Source organism: Ornithorhynchus anatinus, chromosome 7 (assembly GCF_004115215.2).
Source record: "Ornithorhynchus anatinus isolate Pmale09 chromosome 7, mOrnAna1.pri.v4, whole genome shotgun sequence".
NCBI lineage: Eukaryota > Metazoa > Chordata > Mammalia > Monotremata > Ornithorhynchidae > Ornithorhynchus > Ornithorhynchus anatinus.
The window spans coordinates 3,021,153-3,047,546 of record NC_041734.1 but is presented as its reverse complement, the minus strand read 5'-3'; the positions used below and the strand labels follow the sequence as shown (position 1 = coordinate 3,047,546).

At 49.0% G+C, this 26,394-nt stretch overlaps 1 protein-coding gene across 2 annotated transcripts in view; it reads left to right on the top strand.

Moving 5' to 3' along the window:
- Positions 1–26,394, top strand: part of SULF1 (sulfatase 1) — a 168,433-nt gene that overhangs the window by 33,693 nt on the left and 108,346 nt on the right. For both annotated transcript variants that reach the window (XM_029068600.2, XM_039912643.1), the window contains exon 2: positions 13,739–13,894. The gene's annotated coding sequence lies outside the window, so the exon portion shown is untranslated. The remainder of the gene's footprint in view (positions 1–13,738; positions 13,895–26,394) is intronic.

Genomic DNA, 26,394 nt, shown 5'->3' with positions numbered 1-26,394 from the left:
CCGCCTGTGGACAGAGCACTGTCCTGGACACTTGTGGACCGGGCACAGGGGAGAGATACAAGAGGGACCGTGCAGAAGCGATTCGAGGCCTCTGGGGACTCGCCATCTAAGAATAACAGGGGAGGGGAGCTTGGCGACAGACCCACAAGCAAAGATTGAAGCGATCAAAGCCACCAAACAAGGCAACAAGAGCAACAGATGAAACAGCAAGAGCTGCAGCAGCGGAGAGGGCAAGAGAGCAATTTTCCGCCTCTTGGCTGCTCCAGCAGGCTGGGCCGGAGGCCAACAAGCAAAACCTTCCCAGCAGACCGTCTGCGTGTATCGAGGTTCGGGACAGGACCCTCTCTAGCCTCCCGCCTCGTGTCATACGTCGGGGAGGGCGGGTGGCGTCAGTACAACTCCAATCAATCAGGAGAATCGATCGAGCACCTACTTCTTACAGAGCACTGAACGAAGCGATTAGGAACTTGAGATGGCATGTTTTATGAAAGCGGTCGACGAGTGTCCAAAGAGGGCTGGCTGCCGTGTTCGAAGCCAGCACCGTGGGTGGCCTAAAGCGGGCGGTGTCCTCAGTCCTAAGTGTCTTTTAAGGGGTTTCCCAGGGGCCTCGGGTTCTGGTGCCAATGTGATTCCACTTACGCCGGTGTTCAACGCCTTCCCCCTGGGTGGCGGCGGAAGGTTCCGGGCCCCCTACGCTTCCGTCGCCTAAGGGCAGCTCCCCAATCCTTTCGCTGAGGTCTCCTGGGCCGGACTGAGGGTCGGGCTGCTCTGGGCACGTCCCGCCCACCCCCGGCCCCCAGCTCTGGGATGGTCCAGAGCCCCAGGCATCCTGGGCCGCGGCTTCACGAGGAATATCTGGGCTCTGTTTGCCAGGGCTAGGTTTATCGCTTCATCCCATCAGGCCCCGACCAATATGGTGGCCTCTCAGGGGGAGCCGAGGCAGGCAACATGTCCACCTCTTCCACGGAGCCGCTCCGGGTGTCCAAGGGGGACGTGATGTTCCGACTCAGTTTCCTCCAGCCTGAGCAGCTGCCACCATTCACCCGCGGTTTTAGTGCAAAGAATTCCTTCCCTGCAAAATGAGTTGGCATTTTAAAAGGGAGAACATCGGACCCATCCTATCGGAGTCCGGGATTGAAAACCCCCCACCCACCGACACTCACAGCCCCCCAAAAATACCTGCCCTCGGGGTCACCGGTCAGCAGGCCGGGACGGTTTCAGCTCACCACCAAGCTGGGCGTTGGATGCTAACTTCAGAGGTTAACGCTCCAACGGGTGACTCAAGAGAAATGCATCTCAGCGAAGACTATAATAAAAGTAAGTTCTCTGAGATCGTATTCTCATCAGTAAAACCTCAGCCTCTTTATAATTCCTATGAAGCGTTGTTTGGAGTGACCTTTGAAATCTTGATGGAAAAAGCAAAGCAGGCTTTGGCTGACATTTCCAGAAAAATCGGATAGCCTCATCGCAGGCCGGGCTCGGAGTTTGGGGGGTCTTTTTGAGAGTAGAGAAGGGGAGGAGCCCTTAGAGCCTGTTTTCCATCAGTGAGGGTTGGCAGGTACCATTCTTATCCCTACCACTGTTTTTGTTAAGAGAAAAGAACGAGAAAGCACAGCTCATACCCCGGGCGGAACCCATGGGGGAATTCTCCACCCAGTCATCCGATCCTTCCCGATGTGGGTGACCTGCTGAGGGAGTTTGAGAATGGGGTGTGCGTGCTCTGTCTAGAAACCGAGCCGACAAGACCCTCCCATTTTGGGAAGAGGACCCCGTCGTGGAAAATGAGGCAGGTGGTAAACAAGCCAGTGATGCCGTTTTGAAAACGGATCCAAAGGTTACAGTGAGCCTGAGGGCACCCTGCAAATAGAAGATGAATTCCAACCAAGGTGCCCAGGTGAAATCAGCATGGCATAGTGGATAGAGCGTAGGCCTGGGTGTCAGAAGGTCGTGGGTTCCAATTCTGGCTCCGTCACTTGTCTGCTGTGTGGCCTTGGGTAAATCACTTCACTGGGCCTCAGTTACATCATCTGAAAAATGGGGATTAAGACTGTGAGCCCCATGTGGGACAAGGACTGTGTCCATCCCAATTTGCTTGTATTCACCCCGGTGCTTAGTACAGTGCCTGGCACATAGTAAGGACTTAAATTATTACTATCATTATTATTAAATCACGCTAAGCTCGACATTGGATCAATTAATTATTTTTACTGTGTGCAGAGCACTGTACTAAGCTCTTCGGAGAGTACAAGATAACAGTACAGCAGGCACGTTTCCTGCCCACAGCAAGCTTAAAGTCTAGGAGGAAGCTCCAGGAAAGCAAAGCAAATCCCTGTGGCAGTAGGAAGAATTTCTTTACCCGGCCTCCCGGGGAGATGGAGGGGAACGGGAGATGTGGTGGAGTCAAAGATTCTGGTTAACTCAGGATCGGGGCCTTCTTAGAGAGCCACTCCTTGATCGGACCTATGCATCGGTGAAATAGGTAGCAAGACCTATCTGAGAGGAAGAGAGTCCCGACAGAAGCCTGTTGGGCCAAGAAAGGGGTGAGCGGAGCAGACACCCGGGGAAAGGGGAGTTCCATGACAAGGTGATCCCCGACCATGCCAGGATCTGGGGCTTTGTGTGGGGTGTGGCCCTTGGAGAGCCTGTCCTTCCACCAGTGCTGAAGCTCTAGGGCAGAAGAAGAGGAGGAAGTTTGCCCAGCACTGTCCAAAACAGCCCTCTTCTTCAGGCTCCCTCCACAGCCTCAGTGGAATAGTAAATAATAATAATGATGGTATTTGTTAAGCACTTTCTATGGGTCAAGCACTGTTCTAACTCTGGGTTAGATGTCAGGTGATCAGGTTGGACACAGTCCCTGTCCCACCTGGGGCTCACAGTCTTAATCCTCATTTTACAGATGTGGTAACTGAAGTACAGAGAAGTAAAGTGACTTGCCTAAGGTCACACAGAAGACAAGAGGCAGAGCCAGGAATAGAACCCAGGTCTTTCTGACCCCCCCAGGCCCGTTCAGTAGCCACTAGGCCATGAGGAAAGGTGTCGGTTCCCTCCCCTCCGTGGAGAGTACTCGAACCGATTCTGGGCACTGCGTCCAGCTGGCTGGAGCTTCCCCGGAAGAAATCCAAAACACCGATCCTAGAAGCTGGCTGGTGGGCGGGGTGCCGGAGAGTACGGCTTCCCTGGCCGACACGTAACCACTGTGATCGGCCCCGAGATGATGGGGTCATAGCCACGAAGTTTGAGAGGGGAGGCCCTCAAACGGTAGATGAGACGTGGTAGATTGAGAGCTGCTGGAGGGAAGCAGCGTGGCCTCATGGAAAGAGCCCGGCCCTGGGAGTCAGGGGACCTGGGTTCTCATCCCAGCTCCACCGTTTGTCTGCTGTGTGACCTTGGGTGAGTCACTTCACTTCTCTATGCCTGTTACCTCATCTGTAAAATGGGGATTGAGAGTGTGAGCCCCACGTGGGACAGGGACAGTCCAACCTGATTACTTTGTATTTACCCTAGCTCTTAGTACAGTGCCCGGCACGTAGGAAGCGCTGAACAAATACCATAGCATTAAAAAAAAATCTCTAACAGACTGACGGCATGCTGGGACATTGGAAGACCCATCCTAGAGAGAGCAGAAGAAACCAGGAGAATGAGGAAGAACTCTGACCTCATTCTTCGAACTGATTCAGTCATTCAGTCATATTTATTGAGCACTTACTATGTGCAGAGTGCTGTCCTAAGAGCTTGGGAAAGTACAGTGGGGGGAGCTTGACCAGGGGCTTTAATAGCCTCGAGGAATGTCCAGGGAGGAATCTGGTAGGAAGACAGATCTTGCAAACTTCAGGTGAGTCCTTGAGGGGAAGATTTACTGCCCTTGAAACGGGTATAAACAAAGCCGGGAATGTGCATCGTCAGAAACTGTTTCCTGGACCCCCTGCCCTGGTCCACGACCCCCATCCTCCGAGGTGATCAGCGGTGTTGGGGGTGGGGAGTCTCAGGCAACCAGGTGTGGGAGGGAAGCAGACCCTCCTTAGCCCCCTCCCCTAGCAGCGGTTGACGGAGTGGTTGGGGCAGCCTCCCGGAATGACAAGTCCTGCACGACAGAGCTGGTTTGCTTCACCATCCTCGGTGGCGTGGATTGAGCACTGACTGGACCCTAAGCTGAACACTAGGGAGAGAACACTAAGCGTGGCTTAGTGGATGGAGCACAGGCCTGGGAGTCAGAAGGACCTGGGTTTTAAATCCTGGCTTTGCCACATATCTGCTGGGTGACCTTGGGCAAGTCGCTTAACTACTATGGGCCTCAGTTACCTCGTCGGTAAAAAAAAAATGGGGATTCAGAGTATGAGTCCAATGTGGGACAGGGACTCTGTCTAACCTGATTAACTTGTATCTACCCCAGCTTTTAGAATATTGTTTGACACATAGCGCGTTACAAGTACCCTTATTATTATTTCCAGGAACAGGACACACATTCCCTGCCCTCAAGGGGCTTGTGGTCTAATGGAGGCAGCAGGCAGCTAGAAATGATTTACAAATAGTGGAAGCAAGAGGAAGAACCCAGATGTAACTGATAATAATGGTAATACTCGAGGACGAAATAGCTGAAGAAATCATCGACCATGCCATTGAATAGGCATAGATAGGCAAGTCTGCTTAATAAAATGTGCTTCCCTTCTAGATCGTAAGCTCCTTCTGGGCAGGGAATGGTTCTGTCAACTCTGTTGGGTTGTGCTCTCTGAAAAGTTTAGTACAGTGAGCACTCAAATACCACCGATTGATAAGTGCTGAGTTCAGCTGTTGGGTTGGGGTGATGGGAATTGGGATGGGGTTTTGTAAAATGAGGATTAAGGCTGTGAAGCTCCATGTAGGACATGGACTGTGTCCAACCCGATTAGGTTGTATCTACGTCAGCCTTAGTACAGTGCCTGGCACTTAGTCAGTGCTTAACAAATAGCATTAAAAACAAAGAGAAGAAGGTCAAAGACCTGTGAAAAGTCAGAAGCAAAGACCCTCTCTGACAATCTCCCCTCCAGGCTGAGCCAGCGTCTTCCTCGAAAAAAGGATGATCGACAGAAGCGGTAACATCGACTCATAGCATAGAATCATTCTAGGATATGAACAGATTTCTTATGCTGACAAACAACATAGGCCGAATCAAAGCCAGATGTCTACGACCTAGATTGTCCAAGGCCAACCTCCCTGTAACCAATTATTTTGAAGTTTTCACTTGTAGGGAAACTATTAATTGTCCCGTGCGGGCCAGGGATCAACGTTAATCAGTTTTTCAAATCTCTCTTTATTGCAAGAGGCTCCACTCAGGGTTTACTGTAGCCAGGGTGGGTCAAAGCAATACCGTTAAATTCCCGTTTCCTGTTTTCCTCACTCTGGCGTTTCTCAGGACGAGCATCAGATTTCACCCCGATACCTGTGGACAGCGTCATTTAGCTTGACAGGGGCCGGGCTCTCAAGCGCTCAATAAATACGATTGAATGAAAGAATGAATAAATGAATTCGAACAGGGAGTGAGCAAATGAATCATATTTATTGAGCACTTATTGTGCTCAGAACACCATAGTGAACGCTTGGAAGAGTACAGCGACAGAATTGGTAGAAACGTTCCCTGTCCACAACAAGTTTATGAAGTCGAGGACTGGTTACGATGAAAAGGAAAAGCCTTTCGCTGGATGTTTGATTCAGATTCCCCACTGCCTCTTACCTGGGTGGGAGCCCTGCTGAAAGCCCAGGCCAGTGCAGGGGTGGGGATGGGAGGTGGCAGGAAACTTTCTTGCCTGGCCTAAATGAGTTTCAATCAGTGGCATTTATGGAGCACGTACTAGGTGCAGAGCACTCTACTAAGCACTTCATTCAATTGTATTTATTGGGCACTTAGTGTGTGCAGCGCACTGTACTAAGCTCTTGGAAAGTATAATTCCACAACAGATAGAGACAATCCCTACCCAACAACTGGCTCAAAGTCTAGAAGGGGGAGGCAGACAAAACAAATAGCAAAAGAATTAGCAGACACATTCCCTGTCCATAATGACCTACAGTCTGGAGGGGGAGACAGGTACTAATAAGAAAAAATAAGTAACATATATAATTTAAAGATATGTACATAAGTGCTGCAGGGTTCTTGGGAGGGGAGGGGGACAAATATCAAATATCCAAAGGTCACAGATCAAAGTGCATAGATGACACAGAGGGGAGATGGAGCCCAAGAAAAGAGGGTTTTATTGGGGAGCCTCTCCTGGTTGCACATGGAGAGTTTCCAGTACTCTACCAGTCTTGACTATGGGAGAGAGAGAGTCAAACAGAGGCATATCCATCCCATTCCTAGTTTGGGCAGTGGCTAGTGAGCGGAAGGCAATCTGCTACAAGTCAAAACTCCCCTCTGTTGGGCAGCAGTGGCATGGGAAGGAGTTGAGGGCGGAGAATCAAGTTTACCACACGGCAGGAAGCAAAGGTAAACCACTTCTTAATTTTTACCAAGAAAACTCTATGGATCCACTCCCAGAACTATTGCGGTTGGAGGTGGGACGTTCTGGGAGAGATGTGTCCATGGTGTCGCAATGGGTTGGAGATGACAGCATAAAACAAGACAAAAATTGGGGAGCAGATCTAGAGAGGGAAATTCGGGGGGGGGGTGGAAGCAATCAATCAGTGGTATTGATTGCATGTATAGTGAACACAGAGCACTGTAGTGAGCATTTGGGAGAGTACAGTACAATAAAATTTGGTAGAAATGATTCCTGCTCTCAAGGGGCTTGTAGTCCAGTGAATCAGCAGTGATGCTGTTCCTCAGGAACAGCTGCAAGGGGAGAATAAAAATAATGGTGTTTGTTAAGCACTTACCATGTGCCAAGATTCTAAGCACCGGGATAGATACAAGGTAATCGGGTTGTCCCATATGGGGCTCACAGTCTTAATCTCCATTTTACAGATGAGGTAAACGAGGCCCAGAGAAGCGAAGTGAAGAGGCAGAGCGGGATGGCCAGTTGAAATGAAAGAACCCAGAAGGGAAGAGCCAGTTCATTTGTCTTAGTCTTAATCATCTGCCCCTGGGAAATTCTTGGAAGAGGCCAACCTTCCCCCAGCCCAGCCCACACCACCCCACCCTTCTCCACCTCTTCCCTCTCCAGATAGACAATTAGAAACTGTGGGAGAATTTCCAAGTTGAAAAATGATTGCAATATATTGTTTGTTCGAACGTTTGTGTTTCCTACGTTCCCTACCCTGGACACTAGTAAAATAGACCGGCCCAGATGGAAACTGATAGGCGAGTGGGTCCTTGTCGATGGACTTACATCCACTCCAGGCACCCCCCACCCGAGACCACCGCATCCCCCTCTGTGCCAAAGATCCTCCCTTGGTCACCAAATCACGCGGAATTAGCATGGCCTAGTGAGAAGCAGCTGACCTGGGTTCTAATTCTGGCATTGCCATCTGTTTGCCTTGTGTACCTGGGCAAGTCACTTCTCCGTGCCTCAGTTCCTTCACCTGTAAAATGGGATTTCAATATGTGTTCTCCCTCCTACTTAGACTGTGAACCTCATGAGGGACACTCTGACCTGATTATCATGTCTCTAACCTAGCGCTTAGGACAGTGCTTGGCACATAGTAAGCACCTAATAAATACCATTACTACATTATATTATTGTAAGTCAGAACCCGGGGGAATGGACTGGAGGCATTGTGGCCTGCTGAAAAGAGCACAAGGCTGGAATCAGGAGATCCAAGTTCTAGGCCCAACCGTGTGACCTCAGACGAGTCATTTAACCTCTCTGTGTCTCACAAAGTAAGTGCGCAAAAGTGTTCGTGGTGGTGTTGAACATTACTGTACAAGAATTTATGAATGAATCCATCCACAGTATTTTTTGAATGGTTAACAAATGCAGAGTGCAGTACTAAGCACTTGGGTGAGTGAAATAGAGTCACTGTCCACAAGGAGCTTACAGTCCAGCGGGGAAGATGACATTAAAACAAATTATAGACCGGGGAAGTGGCTATTCCCTGGGTCAACACCTAGACTACCTTTGCAGGTGGGAAGTGAGGAAATTCATGTCTTCCCTGGAGACTGCTGGAGTTGTCAAAAAACCTCCGAGGGAAACCGAGGGAGGGAGGGAGAAGATTGGGTGATTGGGAACTCTGGGTATTTAAAAGGCATAAATAGCTTCTAGTCTCCCCTCTTTGAATTCCCAGTCTGGAACCCATCAGATGCAGGTAAAGATAAAGTGGCTGATAGTATCTCCCCAGGGCCTTTTGTCTCCCTGGAATTTAGAAGAGCAAGCCATCCTCGGTGACAATGGAGATGGGCAAATTGTCTTTGCCTTAATGAGGGAAGAGCTTTTCTGTGTGCCAGGGAGGAGGGTTTTTACGTGAGGAAGAAAGGGGAGTTTTCTCCCATGGAGTTAACCTCACAGTGCTCTGCACACAATAAGCGCTCAATGAATATGAATTAATGAACCTCAAGTGGCGTGCAGAATCTCCAGTAGATTCACCATGGCACCAAGATCTCTCCCAAACATTTGAATCAGTCAGTCAATGGAATTTATTGAGCGCTTACTGTGTTCAGAGCCCTAAACTAAGTGCTGGAGGGAGTACAAGGCAACAGAATTGGTAGATACAGTCACTGCCCACAGCCTGCTTACAGACAAAGAGGTTGTCTCGTGCTTTATTAAATGACTTAATAGCGCAGTGCACTCCAGGGGAGTGCATTTGTGGTGGAGTAAAGAAAGATCCCAGGCCTTAATTCACTAGTATTTATTCCATGCTTAAAGTGTGCAGAGCACTGAACTAAGCACTTGGGAGAGTATGATATAACAATAAATGTATTTATATGTACATACATGTACATATTTATTATTCTGTTTATTTTGTGTGTGTATATATGTATCTATAATTCTTTCTATATTGATGCTACTGATGCCTGTCTTTTTGTTATGTAGTCTGTCTCCCCCCTTGTAGACTGCGAGCCCATTTTTGGGTAGGGATTGTCTCTCTTTATTGCCAGATTGTACTTTCCAAGTATTTAGTACAGTGCTCTGCACACAGTAAGTATGATTGAATGAATGAATCAAAAGGCATTCCCTGCCCACTACAAGCTTACAGTCTAGAGAACGAGCTTACAGTCCTGAAACTCTACCCAGTGAGCCCAGGAAGGGCTCAGTAAATATCATGGATGAATGGATGGGTTGATTGCTTGGTCAAACAATTCCTGCACTCATTAGACCTGTATAGGCCAGTTTACTTGGAACTGTATCTCACAGGGTAACTCACCCAAAAGTCAACCGGGAAAGGGAACTCACAGAGAAGCAGCACGGCCTAGCGGAAAGAGCACGGGTCTGGGGAAGGATTGCAAAGTGTAGGAGATAGATGCTTTCGGTAGAGCAGTAATAGCACAGAGAGGGCCAGAGCACTCTACCTCCCAAAAGCCCCTTTCCAGAGCAGGATGGCTTCAGATTAGTCATTGGTGCGACTAGTCAAGGCTTGTGTGCAAAGAATTCAAAATGAATGTCCTGATCTTATCTCTCTTACCAATGGAGTTACGGGGGAAATCTTTTAAGTAGCGAGATTTACGGAGATTTCACAATGTAATGGTTTCGGTAAATTGGGCCGTTTAATTGGAAGAAGCAATTTTTGTAGATTATCCAAAAGCAGGTAGGGAGGTTCTCGTATCCTAGAGCTGGTGCCGGCCCCTCCCAGCCACTCTGCCGGGAAGGTTCAGCCTCTGGTTAAGATGGAGTCGCTCCTGCTTAAATGAGCGATAAGTTCATTTCTGACTCCTGCTCAACAATTTCTCTGATGGAGCCCGTTTCTGGGCCCCTCCTCTCACCGCCAGCCCGAGAGCAAACTAGGCTTAGCACTTCGGGGTCCCCCCGGACTCGCAGAATATCTTCCCATTCATGGCTGGCCCCTCCTGTTCTCTGGCGGGCCAGGAACGGTCAGTTAGTATGGTTGCTAGATCCCTGCAAAAAGTGGATACACCCAACGCTCACTCAGTCAATCGTATTTATTGAGCACTCACTGTGTGCAGAGCACTATGCTAAGTGCTAGGGAGAGTACAAAATATGACAATATAACAGACACATTCCCTGCCCACAACAGCTTACGGTCTAGAGGGCGGGGAGACGGGGGCAAGGGTTTCTGTAAAGATTTCTGTACACGTGCGTTTAAATACCATAAGAGTATTTAAGGATCTGGGTTCATTCATTCAATCGTGTTTAATGAGCATTCACTGTGTGCAGAGTACTGTTCTAAGTACTTGGAAAGTACAATTCAGTAACAAAGTCTAATCCCGACTCCACACATGCCTGCTGAGTGACCTTGGGCAAATCACTTCACTTCCCTGGACCTCAGTTACCTCATCTGTAAAATGGGGAGTAAGACTGTTGAACCCCATGTGGGACAGGGACTGTGTCCAACCTGTTTAGCTTGTATCTACTCCACCATTTAGTATAGTGCCTGGCACATAGTGAGTGCTTAACAACCAACATAAAAATAAAAATAAAAAGAGGCACAAACCAGCTGGCTAGGATTCTCAACCCAGACCCCTCATGGACAGGAGGGGAGCTGGGTCTGAAGAAGGATGGTTAGTTTCGCTGCCATATTCAGGCAAAGCGTGAATGTCTTTGAGCTTTTCTGTAATCGTTTCCTTCACGGTTAGAAAGGAGAATTACCATGTTGACTGGTGGCACAAGTTCCAGAAGAAAGTGTTCACGAACAAATCTTTCTTATGACATCATCTGCCGCCAAAGGGAAGGGAAGTGGCGAGAGGGGAGTTGGATACCCTTCGGACACTCTAAAGAGGTGGAGGAAACATTGCAGAAGGCAGCCTGAGGAAGGAGCAATAACAGGAAATGAAGCAAATAGTAGAAAATGGAAAGCAAATTGGTATTTATGTCCTTAATCACCGAGACAGCCCAGCAGGAGCAGGCTGAACGGTTATTTATGGTAAGCTCGTGGGGAGGGAAGGCTGAGCTACCGAGCGACCAGTGCTTCCCAAGGAAAAAAGCTAGCTGTGCCCTCCTCTACCACTTACAGCTTGTTTTAGAAACCAGTCTCCCATGGGTGAGGCCAGTGGGAATGCAGAGATCTCCCCTCCCAATCCCACAGCACTTATGTCCACATCTGTAATTTATTCATATTACTGTCGGTCTCCCGCTCTAGACTATAAGCTCATTATGGGCAGGGAATGTGTTATAGTGTTATTTATATTGTATTTCTCCCAAGCGCTTAGTTCTTAAATATGATTGACTGCTTTGGTTCCGGCAGAAGGCCGGACTGGTGAGTTTCCCGCCGAGGTTCGGGGACCGTGGAAAACACTTGTCCCTTCTGTTCCCTCCTCTTTGTCCCACTTCCCTGCATTGCGCCGATTGCTGCCTCAGTGGAACCAGTTGGAGAGGCTGGCATGGGCATCTGTTTAGTCTGTGCTGTCTACAGCACCTTAACCCACGTGGGCTCAGGTCTCCAGCCGGAAGTCCCAGCCAGCCACTGCCATTACAGATCTTTCTGCCCCTTGGGATGGATTAGTGAAATGGCTCATATTGGTTTAGCTGAAGTTATTTTAATGCCATACTGGGGGCCAGTGGGCCCCCCGGGCTTCTGGGTAATGGCATCAGAGTTTGGATTTCCTTCCTGGGCTACACACAAAGTGGCTGGGACTATTTTATCTTGGGAAGCAGAACTGAGCTTTTCCCAGTTTTGTTTTTACAGAGAAAGAGAAGCAGTGTGGCATCGTGGGTAGAGCACGGTGCTGGGAGCCAGGAAGACCTGGGTTCTAACCCCGGCTCCGCCACTTGTCTGTGTGACCTTGGGCAAGTCATTTCACTTCTCTGTGCCTCAGTTACCTCATCTGTAAAATAGGGATAGGGACTGTGTCCAACCTGATTAGCTTGTATCTACCCAGCACTTAGTACAGTGCCTGGCACATACCAAATGCTTAACAAATACCAAAAAAAAAACCCAACCAAACAGGTCTCATGGTCTGTCAACAAATCCTACTGTGCTTGGAAGGGGCTGACCCTGTCCTCGTTTACCTCCCCGCCCTCCCGTCCCTTAGGTGGGGGTCTTGAGAATCTTGGGGGCTTCACCCTTACTTGCTCCACTTGCCCATGGCTAAAACTGAAGGGAACAAATATGAAGTCACCACCTATCTACCACCCATCCTCATGCTGACGCTCTTCCGTGATCTCGCTGCAGAATGTTCCTGCCAGTGTTCTTTCTGCCACTTTCAGACTTCAGGTTGGCAAAATTTGCCTTTGCCCTAAACCCCTTCCTCGTCTTCTCCTCCTCAACCTTTGTAACATTTTGATTGGCTTGAATAGAATGAGTAAAGTACATTTCCAATTGGCACCTGATCATGGCACATCTACTTAGCATAGAGAATGACATCACTGGTGGGCTAGTAAAAGGAGACTGCCTAATAAAATGTAAAAGACAATGCTTAGAAAATGAAAAATATGTATTCTCATACACATACACCCCAAAAATCCGAGTTTGAATGATTAATTGGAGCCTATTTTCATTGCTATTTGATCCTGTAACTGTATTTAGTGTGTTTTAGATCACTGCTTTTTAATCTATTCATATTGTTTGGGACATTTTTTGGACCTAGGGAGCGCATGAATACACTTTACATTTATTGGGGAAAATTACACTTGGCTGAGCACTCTTTGGCTTAACACTCTTTTGCTTAAAACTCTATTTTCCTGGAGCCGAGTAAGCTCACTGACCAGAGTGTAACATGTCTGATTCTGAAACCTTACGTATATAGCTGCACTATCCGATCCCAAGCAAGGATGATGTAGTGAATAGAGCCTGGGCCTGGGAGTCAGAAGGTCATGGGTTCTAATCGTGGCTCTGCCACTTGTCTGCTGTGTGACCTTGGGCAAGTCACTTCATTTCTCTCTGCCTCAGGTACCTCATCTGTGAACTGGAGATCGAGTCTGAGCCCCATATGGGACAGGGACTGTGTCCGACCTGATTTGCTTATATTCATCCCAGCGCTTAGTACAGTGCCTGGCACATAGTAAATGCTTAACAAATACCATCATCATTATTACTATTGTTATTATTCAGGGTAGAACGTCTTTGGCCTGATCGCTAAGATCATCTGGTCCTGGGTTTAAACTAAGGAAAGGGCCACTGGGCTTAGGCATCCCATATTGGAACTGATGTTTTCCATTCCTCTAATCCCTGCTTGAATGCTCCCTTAGACCAAGAGTGCCTTAACCCAAAATGATGTGACACATGAAGTGCTCTTCATTAAATCAGTGGTTATTGATTGAGTGCTTACTGAGTGCAGAGCACTGCACTAATCGCTTGGGAGAGTACAGTAAAACTGTTGGTAGACACAAGAGTTTACAGTCTAGTCTGCCTTGAACAAAATGGTCCCAGAGTTCTCTTTCCCTTCTCAGACGTCCAGGACAGCATCCTGGACACGACGAATTCCCTACAGACTGCAAGGCTGGGTCCCCAGGAGGTATTTTCGGTATTCATTGAATACCTCTTCTATTTCAGAGCTGACTAAGAAAAGCACCTCCCCGGCTTGTTGTTTTGAAAGCAGAGGCTAGCACAATAAGAGGCACAGTGTGATGATTTTTGAATAGGAAATGGTCTCCTAGACCTTAACCAAGCAGTAAATTTCGTGGCTATTGCCCAATCCGAACTCTAGCCTGGGACGTTGGAACAAGTTAGTCATTCCGTGGACTTTTGGAGACTGACGTTCCCTTCTGTGTCCCCTCTTTAGCAATCTTCTCCCCCTGGCCGACACTCCCTAACCACAAGAGAAGTCTTCAGAAAAGCCCCGCATCTTGGGGTGTGGAGGGAAAAGCCCCATCGTCACCATCCCCGGTCCTGACGCGGGGCACCGACTGCAGGTGGAGAGCTTGGGGAATGTCCACAGGTAAGATGGGGGCACCTGCCTCCGAGGGGCTTACAGTCTCATGGGGGAGTTGAGCAGTTCTCGTCCATTATCACTTTTGGCCGGTGGTCGACTCCGCTTTCTTTTCAAGATGGGCTCAGTCGAGCCAGCTCCTGGAAATATTTCATTATTGTGCCAGGTTGCGTGAAAGGAGCCCTTGGCGGCTGAGAGTCGGCTGGCTGGTGGATGTGGAAGGGAACAGTGCGCTTGTTAAAGTGTCCCATGGTGCGGCCAGGGGCTCCATTGTCAGTGGCCTTACGGAGCCAAGGGCCTCCCGCCTGACTCAGGGATGAGTTATCTTGGGTCCTGACTGGTCACTTCCCAGCTGGGCCTCCTAACTCCCTTAATCACTTGGACAGACCCAGTCGCATTCCGGGGGACGTCGGCATGGGAGACTGGGGGCCCGGCCTCGTGGAATCTCTGCCCTAAAAGCCAGCTGGACAGCGGGGGGTCGTCATGATATTGCATAAACCCATTCTGTCACTGAGCCAGATGTCAAAATCAGCCTCCCTGGTATAGAAAATGCAGCATAGATTCAACAGAAAAGATGGACATATTCCCCCCAAGGAACTTACGCTCGAAAGGGGGAAAGACATAGACTCTGTGTGTGTTGAGGTCCGTGTGTGTAAGTGTTTCTACATATATAACTGTCCTGGTGGTTTCACGGATGACCTCATTTGCGGTAAAACACTAGGCAGTGTATGAAGCGTCCTTTTTGTGCTCAAGGAAGGCAGGTCCTATTTTCATTGCCTCTGACACTGTTGCGATGTCATCTCACTGTCTCTTTCTGTGCTCCATGCCCAGGAGCAGTTGATTTTATCACTATAATTATTTGGATTTTTTCTCCAATATCATCTTAAAGGGAAATTATCCATAACCTGCCCAGTTTTTCTTTAGTGCCATTGCTTTTCTTTTTCAAGTAGGGTAGTTTCCAAAGTGGTAATGGAAGTTTAGCGGGAGGCCAGGCTGGATTGTTCAGGGAACGGAACATACCGAATCCAAGAGGACACCCTAATTTGGATTGGAATGTGTGCGTCCCAGGCTGCTTGCTGCCTAAAGATTGGAGAAGCAGCGTGGCTCAGTGGAAAGAGCACGGGCTTTGGAGTCAGGGCTCATGAGTTCGAATCCCAGCTCTGCCACTTGTCGGCTGTGTGATTGTGGGCGAGTCACTTAACTTCTCTGTGCCTCAGTTCCCTCATCTGTAAAATGGGGATTAAGACTGTGAGCCCCACGTGGGACAACCTGATTCCCCTATGTCTACCCCAGCGCTTAGAACAGTGCTCGGCACATAGTAAGCGCTTAACAAATACCAACATTATTATTATTACTATTAAAGATGAAATCAAATCTGAACTGGATGGGGAGCCAGACTTGATTCTTGGGGCAGAATGACGTTTCAAGTGACTGTGGAGTCCTTCCTTGGGACAGCCTCACTCTCTCTCTGGGAACACTTGAGGAGCAGTCTGGCTTAGTGGATAAATCATGGACCTGGGAGTCAAAGGACCTGTGTTCTAATCCCAGCTCTGCCACCTGACTGTTGTGTGACGTTGAGCAAATCACTTCACTTCTCTATGCCTCAGTTACTCTTATCTGTAAAATGGAGCTTAAGACTGTGAGCCCCATGGGGGACATGAACTGTGTCCAACCTGATTAGCTTGTTCCTCCGCAAGCATTTAGCGCAGTCCCTCTTATATAGTATGTGCTTAACAAATACTATTTAAAAAAAACATGGGTAAGGCTCCCTATAGCCACCTCCTGAAGTGCAGTGAGCAGGGCAGTGTCCTAATCTACGGGCCATTCGCCTTCTGTACATAGGGAGATAGGGAGAAAAAACCAGGTTTGGCACTTGACTGTCCTCCAGAATCCTGAATTTAGTGGCTCAGGGCCCAGGGTCCCCGGGGTCTCCATGGAATGGTTTGGACTAGGAGGTGAAAGATCAGATCTCGGGTGTACACTCTAAGGATGGAGGAGGAGAGGCTGTGATAGTCTGAGGAGAAACTGTGGGCAGAAAATGGGGGACATCTGCTGTAAATTCAGGGTGTTGGGGAGGTGGCTCTGAAAGTGGAATCCACAAGGATGAGAGGAATCAGATGCCACCATGATTCTTAGAAGGAACAAAGCCGCTGGCACTCTGCAACCCATTTCTGAGGAAAAGATTGGCATTTTCCATTTCTTCTTCTGCAAGTAGCCCTGGCAAGGGCACCGCTCTGAAATCCCTTCTGAGAAATGCTGCCTTATGGGAGAGCACGCCAAACATCATTGTCGTTTTCTAATTAGAGCGGGTCATAATGAGCCCATTTCACTTTGATGTGGGTCCTCTTTCTCTGTCAGAGCATTGGAATTTAGCATCGACTAAGTTAACAGATACTACATCATATTTTGCTTTCGTTACTCGCATTCTTTCCCCTTTCTCTTTATCTGGCACCCATCAGTGGGAGTTGAATGTGATAAATATCTGTGTCTCTGGGTGGATTTAACATCAAATATTGATGATTGGATTGAACATCTGATTAACAGATGGAAAAATGGTTAGGGGTAAATGAGACTCGATTTTTTTTTAAGTGTTGAAAGGTTGACAGTCTATCGTGGTAGCTCTAGCGGATGATAAGGAAGTAATTTAAGGGCAAAATTCCTTTTATTATAGCTAGAGATGGGCCCATAATGTTAGGTCATGCAACGGTTTGGCTTGGAGAAGAATTCAACCAACGATAGAGTTTTTGGTGGATTTCTTTTATCACTCATCCCCATGCTGCTCAAACTTTGGGAATGGTTTACTGGATTGAGGAGAATGGTTTACCGGATCGAGGACCATACATCTTGGACGCAAGTGGATGTCTATACGTTTGCTTCGTCCTCAGAGGTGCAGTCTGAGAGCCAATCACGGTCATGTAAAGAGGAGGGTTGAGCCATTAACCCGGAACGTGGCATCTATATGGACCGCCAGTATGGTTTGTTCTGGCCTACCGAGCTCATATTTTCTCAAAAGGACCAGCTGCCCCAACAAGTCTAACATGAAGGGAAGAAGGGCATACAATTTTGGGGGGCGTCCCCCTCGACACCAAAGAGTGTCCAGCTGCTGCCCCACTGGAAGTCATGGTGGAAGGTGGAAGTGTGGAGGTAGGCAGCCAGCCCTTCCCTTTCTCCTTCTCTCCCTTCCCCTCCTTCTCTCCCTTCCCCTCCTTCTCCTCCTCGTCCTTTTCCTTTTCCTCCTCTGCGTACCTTTCGATCTTTCTTTCCATTTAGTCCTGCACCAAACAGAAATGCCTCCCTATCAGCATAAAGGCACTCAATCAGCTCTCCCCCTCCTACCTAACCTCACTCCTCTCCCACTATAACCCAGCCACACATTCTCACTCCACGATCACCTCCCTATTCACTGTGCTTCAATCTCATCTCTCTCATCATCAGCTTCGTGCTCACATCCTCCCTCATCTCCAACAGACCACCGCTCTCCCCATCTTCAAGGCCATACCTCAGTCATATCCCTTCCAGGAAGCCCTCCTTGACTCACCTCTCATCTCCCCACTTTCTTCTCCCCCCACCAATTTCTAAATCACTTCTGCCCTGGGTCCAGACCCCCTAAGCACTTTGAAAGTCACCCCACCCCACCTCCCCAGCATTTATATGCACATCCTTATACTCTGTTTCTTCCCCTATCGATAAAATGATTTTAATGCCCCACTAGACTGTAGGCTCACTGCTGGCAGGGACTGTGTCTTCCAGCTGTACTCTCCCAAGCGCTTAGTACAGTGTTCTGCACCCAGTGAGCGCTCGGTAAATACCGTCGATTGCTTGATAATGCGTGTGAACGATAAAGAAATGACAATCGTTCCAATTCAAACAGGAGCGAAGAAATCATTCAGATCTAGGGTAGAGAGGATTACGGACGGATGACGAAATGAGATCAGTTCTGAAAAATGCTAGTTGTTACATCTGGAAAATGATCACGGCAAACATCGACAGCCCGTGAAAGATAGAAACTTGGCACACTCAAGGGGACGGACTTCACATGTAGCTTTTGGCGAAAGGCACTGAGAGGCTCAGTGGGGAGCTCCGGAGCAGGGTGGGGGTGCACAGGAGTGGGGGGACAGGCATGACAACCCTGGCACAGGTGGTGGCACTGGGGCCATAAGGCCGAAAGCCCCAGAGGTTCAGTTCCCTCCGCCTCAGGGACAGAGCCACTGCCATGGCATCTCTAAGGGGAGAAAGGGATTGTTTATTCTGGCTCTTGGGGCAGCACCCAGCAAAAAGCCAAGAAATTTGGACAGCCCCCCCCCACACTCCCAAACCCACACACACACACACACACACACACACACACTCGAAGAGGAGAATGGTTTAGTGGATAGAACTCAGGTCTGGGAGTCTGCCACTTGTCTGCTGTGTTACCTTGTGCAAGTCACTTCACTGGGCCTCAGTTCCCTCATCTGTAAAAAGGGGATTAAGACTGCAAGCTCCGTGTAGGACAAGGGCTGTGTCCAACCTGAATAGCTTGTATCTACCCCAGTGCTTAATGTAGTGCTTGCCTGGCACATAGTAAGTGGTTAACAAATGCCATAAAAAAAACAAGAGAGAGGATATATCCGCAGGAGCTCAGAACTTTTGGCCTCTCCTCCCTTTCTCTCCCTGATGCAACGTCCTTATCTGTAGCTCGCCTTCTCCCCATCTCCTTTCTGGGAAAGGTAGGGGAAGCATGTGGTACCCCCGACCTGTAGAAAGAGGGGGTGTCCCACACCATCTAAGCCCTCCCGGATCCCTACTCCCATTACATTCCCAACCCTCCCATGGTTAATCCATCAGTCAATCAGGGGTGTTTATTGAGTGGCAATTCTCTGTGTTTGGGATGGTTGGATGGCTCCACCCAGAGTGCAACTGTTACTCTTTAGAATAATGATGATAATAATGATAATAGTATTCGGTAAGAACTTGTTAATGGGCCAAACACCGTACTAAGTTCTCAGGTAGATATAAGAGAGTCAGGTCCGACACAGTCCCTGTCCCATATAGGGCTCACAGTCTAAGCAGGAGGGAGAACAGAGATTGAATCCCCATCTTATAGATGAGGAAAATGAGGCACTGGAAGTTGTGTTGTATTCATTCAGTTGTATTTATTGAGCGCTTACTGTGTACAGAGCACTGTATTAAGCATTTGGAAAGTACAATTCAGCAATAAAGAGAGACAGTTCCTTCCTACACTGGGCTCACAGTATAGAAGGGGGGGACAGAGATCAAAACAAGTAAAGGGACATCAACATATATATAAATAGAATTATAGATATATAAACACCAAAGCAAGTAAGCAGGCATCAATATGTTGTACCTTCTCAAGTGCTTAGTACAGTGCTCTGCACACAGTAGGCGCTTAATAAGTACAATTGAATGAATGAATGAATGGAAGTCAAGCGACTTGCCCACAGTCACCCATCAGGCAAGTGGCAGAGCCCGGGTTAGAATCCAGGTCCTCTGACTCCCAGGCCCGAGTCTTTCCCACCCAGCCACACTGCTTCCTCCGCCAAGCTGACTCGCTCTGGTTCTGCCCAAGCAAGTGGCCAGCTCCGGGTCCCACAAGTGAGTCGGTGGCACCCAGCCCAGCCCCAGTTCAGAAGAGGGACTTGGACTTGATCTCTCTGGCTTTGTTGCCAAGGCCTTTAGCTTGTTGGCTCCAAGTCCCCTTACAAGAGGGGTAGGGTGGGTTGGTTGCTTTCTCAGTGTTTTTCCCAATTTCTCTGTTGTGCCAAGATGGGCTCTGAGGACACCATCTTGCAAGCTTTTTTCCTACATTTTTCCAGTGCGGCCCCGTGGCATCCAGTGCTTAGAACGGTGGCTGGCACAGAGTAAACGCTTAACAAATACCATCATTATCATTCAGAATTCCTCCAGGAGGGCACTGGCTTAGGCTTTGGGTGGGGATGCTTAACTCCTAGTTTTCGGATCTAAAGTTTGGAGCTACTTTATAACTGGAAACCAACGTAGATCAGTCAGTCCATCAGTGGTGAGTGCTTACTCTGCGCAGAACACTGTATTAAGCACTTGGGAGAGTATGGTACAACAAAATTAGCAGACCTGTTCCCTGCCCATAACGACCTTTTAGCCTAGAGGGGGAGACGGACATGAATATGAATAAATAATTTATAATATTTAATTCAAGGACACTTAAGTGGTGTGGGGTGAATATGAAGTGTTCAGAGGTCACAGATCCAAGTGCTAGGTGATGCAGAAGGGAGAGCGAGCTGGCGAAAAAGAGGGATTAATTGGGGACGACCTCTTGGAGAAGATGTGACCTTAAAAATGCACTGAAGGTGGGGAGAGTGGTGGTCTGGTGTATGTGAAGAGGGAGGGAGTTCCAGGCTAGAGGGAGGACGTGGGAAAGGGGTCAGTGGTGAGGAAGATGAGATGGGGGCACAGTGAGTAAGCTGGTGCTAGAGGAGAAGTGTGTGTGGACTGAACTGTAGTAAGAAATTAGTGAGGTGAGGTAGGTTGGGAATTTAAAGCACTGTTTGAGTGCTTTAAAGCCAATGGTATTTCTGTTTGATGCTGTGGTTTATGGTTTTATGGTCAGCCATGGGAGGTTCTTGAGGAGTGAGGAGACACGGACTGAACGTTTTTGTTGATAAATGATCTGTGCAACATAGTGAAGTATGGATGGGAGTGGGGAGTGAGAGGAGGTCAGCGAGGAAGCAGATGTAGTAATCAAGGCGGGGTAGGGATAAGTGCGTGGCATATAGTAAGCACTTTAAAAGAGCACAGAGTGCTTGGATCAGCAATTTGGATGGAGAGTAAGGGAGGATTTTAGCAATACTGTAAAGGCAGAACCGACAGGATTTAGCGACAGATTGAATATGTGGGTGGAATGAGAGAGTTGAGTCGAGGACAACGCCAGAGTTATGGGCTCGTGAGATAGAGAGGATAGTAGTGTTATCTACGGTGATGGGAAAGATGAGGAGGGGAGGTTTGGGTGGGAAGATAAGGAGTTTAGTTTGGGACATGTTTAATTTTGAGGTGTTTGCAGGACATCCAAGTAAGTGATGTCTTGAAAGCAGGAGGAAATGTGAGATTTCAGGGAAGGAGAGAGGTCAGAGCTGGAGATGTAGATTTGGGACACTAGGACAAGACACTTATTTTACCTTATTGAGAAACAGCATGGCCGGGCTTGAGAATCAGAGGACCTGGGTTCTAATCCTGGCTCCGTCACTTGTCTGCTCTATGACCGTGGACAAGCCAGTTCACTGCTTCTTTGTGCCTCAGTTCCTTCATCTGCAAAATGGGGATTCAATACCTGAGCTCCCTCCTACTTAGACTGTGAGCCCCACATTGGACCTGATGATGTTGTATCAACCCAGCGTTTAGTACAGTAGATTGTGAGCCCCACGTGGGACAACCTGATTCCCCTGTGTCTACCCCAGCGCTTAGAACAGTGCTTGCACATAGTAAGTGCTTAACAACAACCAACATTATTATTATTATTATTATTATTACTATTATTATTATTATTATTATTATCATTACAGTGCTTGACACATAATGAGGACTTCATTCTTAGTAGTAGTAATAGTATGAATTTCATGGTATTTGTTAAGCACTTACTATGTGCCAGGCACTGTACTAAGCCCTGGGGTAGATACGAGATAGGTTGGGCAAGATTTATGTCCCACATGGGGCTCACAGTCTTAATCCCCATTTTACCAATGAGGTAACTGAGGCACAGAAAAGGGAAGTGACTTGCTCTGGGTCACCCAACAAATAAGCGATGGAGCCGGGGCTAGAATCCTGGTCCTCTGACTCCCAGGTCCGTGCCATTTCCAACGGGCTACTCCGCTTTTAGGGCGGGGTCCATTTGGAGGAGGAGAAAGGTCACAGTGCGTTCCAAAGTGCCTGGAACAGTGGTTAAGGGTGATGAGCAGTTTGGGAGGAGTGCAGCGAGGCTGCCGGGAGCCCAGTTCCCTCCTCCAGCTGCTCAGTCTGAGCCATGACCCTCAGGCCACCACAAGCAGGTTGGGCAGCTGCAGGACTCAGCCGCCCGCCCTCCCACTCGCCCTCCCAGCCCCCTCCCCCCAACCCCTCCAGTGCAGTTCACCGGCCGGCAGCCAGGTCAAGGATCAGTTGGTTTCCCCGTTCTTCCAAATGCCCTGGAATTTGACCTGGAATGTCATGCTGGTATGTGCCAGCTGGGAACCCACTTTGCTGAGTCAGGATAAATCCGCCAGCCCTGTTGCCGGCGTTGAAGCGGGGATGGAGACACCCTTAATAATTATGGTATTTAAGCACCTACTATGTACCAGGCTAAGCACTGGAGGCACTGTACTAAGCGCTGGGCACTGAACTAAATGCTGGGCACTTCACTGAGCTTCAGATCCTGGGAGTCCAATTCAGGGTCAGAGTCCAAAGTTGGTTTTTTGTCACCTTATCGATGTGATTGTCGTTGGTGTTCAAACCACCCAGTCCATCAGGATGACTCGTAGTCTGCAGGGGATAAAAAGAGTAATGACCGTTCGTTCATTCATTCATTCAGTCATATTCATTGAGTGCTTACTGTGTGCATAACACTGTACTAGCGCTTGGGAGAGTACAGTATAACAATAAACAGACACATCCCCTGCTCACAACGAGTTTACAGTCTAGAGGGAGAGACAGACATTAATATGGATAAATATAAATGAATAAATTACAGATAAATCACAGTACTGATATGTATGTAAGTGTTGTGAATAGTAATGATAAGAGAAGCAGCGTGGCTTAGTGGTAAGAGCCTGGGCTTCGGAGTCAGAGGTCATGGGTTTTAATCCCGACTCCTTCACATGTCAGCTGTGTGACTTTGGGCAAGTCACTTAACTTCTCTGTGGCTCAGTTCCTGCATCTGTACAATGGGGATTAAGACTGTGAGCCCCACATGGGACAACCTGATTCCCTTGTCTCCCCTCCAGTGCTTAAAACGGTGCTTGGCACATAGTAAGCACTTAACAAATACCGACATTGTTATTATTATGATGATGATGATAATTGTGGTATTTGTTACTTGTTCTGTGCCAAAGACTGCACTCATAGCTGGGGGTGGCTACAAGGAATCAGAGCAGTCCCAGTCCCTGTCCCACAAGGGGCTCACAGTGTAACGGGGAGGGAGAACAAGTACCTTATCCCCATTTTGCAGATGAGGTAGCTGAGGAACAGAGAAATTGCCTGAGATCGGCTGCGTAGATGGCTGCACGGCATAGGAGTCAGTGGACCTGGGTTCTAATTCCGGCTCCACCGCTTACTCGCTGTGCGACCTAGGGCAAGTCTCGTAACTTCTCCGTTCAGAACAGTGCCTGACATCAAGTACGCGCTTTAACAAATGCCGCGGTTATTATTTCAAAGACTGTTCCCTGGCACGCCCTCCCTGATGTCTGCCCCAATCCAGCCCGGGCCTGGGAGTCATCAGAGGGACCTGGGTTCTAATCCCTGCTCTGCTACTTGTCTTCTCTGTGACCTTGGGCAAGTCACTTCACTTCTCTGGGCCTCAGATACCTCATCGGCAAAATGGAGATTAAGACCATGAGCCCTATGTGGGACGGGGACTGTGTCCAAGCCCATTTGCTTGTATCCACCTCAGCGCTTAGGTCAGTGCCCGGCACACAGTAAGCACTTAAATACCACAATTATTATTATTATCCACTGCCCCCATCTGGGGTCGCAGAGTAATTCGGTGTCCTCTGAAGCAGCCGTGGTGGGGGAATCAGCCAACATCAGAGAGCAACCTCCCCTCCTACACACACACACAAACACTCCTCCCCCGTCCCCCATCACAATGAGAGGAGTGCTATTTTTGTCATGGCCCCGCAACCAGGAAGGTCAGCACCTCCCAGGGAGCCCCAGATATCTTCAGGAGATACTGCCTTTGTCCCCGTCCCTTTGAAAAGACCCAAATATGCGAGCCTGCTGAGGGGGAGTACTAATCTTCCAGGGAGGGAGGCCAGGAGCCAGAGAAAGAGCTTTTGTTAGGGTTATCCCCCTTTTTGTTTTCTTCCAGCCCTGTCTTGAATATTACTTCCGTCTTCAGTTCCTTATCTGTGGGCGAGATAATCCCCGTAGAGAACCAAAGGGTGGGCCGACCTCTCATTTATCCAGGTTGGTCTGTCATGGTGGGCAGCAGAAGGCCGCCCGGTTTAGGAGGCCGAAGAGCTGACGGGGCCGGGCGCAGCCAGGCAACAGAGCCCCGCTCGTTGATGGAGGGTTGGGTCGGCTCTCCTGCTGGCAAGTGGGAAACCGATTTTCTACTGGGACGGCAAGGCCCCGGGGGAGTGGGTTGGCAGAGTCAGGCTAGTCACAGGTTGTACCCCCCGACCCCGGACCCCACAGAATCCAGAGGATATCTCCGTGCAGTGGGAGGGGGCTGTGGCCAGCCGGTGATGGCGGGGGTGAGATGGGGCTCTGCCAGCTGGAGGGCATGGGTGTTCGCGGGGGGGTGTTGTTCACCTGTCTGTTCTGAAGAGTGTTCGCGCTCTCCTTTTCTCTCAGTCTCTCGTTCTTCCCCCCTCTTCTCTTTCCCCCCTTCGTTTTTCTCTTTCTCACTTCCTTCCTCAGTCTCTCTCTTTCCCTCAATTTCTCTCCACTCTCTTTCCTCCCCCACCTTCTCTCCCCCACAAAGTTCTTTTTCCTTCTCTCTCTCTCTGTCTCTGCCTCTCTGTCTCTCCCTCCCTCCCTTTCTCTGTCTGCCAACAGTACAGGAATTTGTATTGGAAAGTGCCAGCAACAATGGCCTAGGGGAAAGAGCACCAACCAGAGTCACAGGATCTGGGTTCTAATCCTGGTTCTGTACTTGCCTGCTGAGTCCTTGGGCAAGTTACTTGATTTCCCTAGGCCTGTTTCCTCATATGTAAAATGGGAATTCTGTACCTGTCCTCCCTCCCACTTAGCCTGGGAAGCGCCATGTGGGACAGGGACTGGGTCCAACCTGATTATCTTGGGTCTTCCTCAGCACTGAGTACAATGCTTGGCACACAGTGCTTTAGGGAAGCAGCGTGGCTTACTGGAAAGAGCACGGGCTTTGGAGTCAGAGGTCATGGGTTCGAACCCCAGCTCTGCCACTTGTCAGCTGTGTGACTTTGGGCAAGTCACTTAACTTCTCTGTGCCTCAGTTACCTCATCTGTAAAATGGGGATTAAGACTGTGAGCCCCACGTGGGACAACCTGATTCCCCTGCGTCTACCCCAGCGCTTAGAACAGTGCTCGGCACATAGTAAGCGCTTACCAAATGCCAACATTATTATTAACAAATAATGCCATCGTCAATATATTCTAACCATCTGCCCCCACCTCAAGCAATCCCATAAAGGTAGTAGTTACCAGGCGGTGGGTTTTTTCCGCATCGCAAGGGTAGCACTAGATTTCAAAACCCAGATGGGGCCATTACAGAGCACTCATGTGGGCTGTTTGTCGTCCTCCTAGCCCTACAGTTGGTCTGATCATCTTCTGGGGAGGCTGGCAAAGTTATCCTATGCTAATGAGTGAATAGAGCCTGGTCCTGGAAGTCAGAAAGACATGGGGCCCAGGTCTGACATTTGTCTGCTGTGCGACTTTGGCCAAGTCACTTCACTTCTCTGGGCCTCAGTTATCTCATCTGTAAAATGGGGATGTGAGACTGTGTCCAACCTGATTCATTTGTATCTACCCCAGCGCTTAGAACAGTGTTTAGCACATAGTAAGCACTTAATAAATGCCGCAGTTATTATCATTGTTAGATGCCCATCATTTCTGAGGGCAAGAACAACAACATCAAATCAGTAGCCGTGAATCTTAGGTGGTTTGGGAATTACTTGATATTGGTATTTATGAATAACTCTGTGCTAAGCTCTGGGATAGATACCATAAAGTCAGATCTGACCCGGGACACGGAGCCTAAGAGGGAAGGACAGCGAGGATCTTGGCCCCATTTTACAGAGGAGGAAACTGAGATTCGCAGAGGTTAAGCAACTTGGCTAAGGTCACTCAGCAGCCCAGGGCAGATCTGGAAAAGGAACCTGGGTCTCCTTTCTCCTAGCCCCCTGCTCTATCCAGCATTTCCATGCTCCACTGCCCTCCCTTTCCCACTCCACCATCATCAGCCAACAGGGACTCAGGGCTGTGGAGCAGCTGCTTGTTCTCTTACATTTGGCCTCAGAAGCCTGAGCCCGACCCAGCCCCTGGATCACACATAGGGAGAGAGCAGGGTTCAGGGCAGAGGTTGGGTACCTGTGAGCTAGGGTGTGCCTGGGTGGGGGGGCCTCAAGCCCGGAGCCGCCCGAGAGAGTTCCCCTGACCGCAAGCGTTTCTGCTGCTGGGGTCGGCAGGAAACCTACAGCTGTGGCGGAGCGCTGTGGACAACTGGCCTGTCCACCCACCCTTCAGTCCTGCCACCTGCCAGTCTTTCAGTCAGCCCATCCTCCTGCTCGGTGTCCTCCCATCCTCCTCCCCACCCATCCTTCCCGCCGCCTGCCCTTCTGTCTTCTTACCCACTCGTCCTTCAGTCC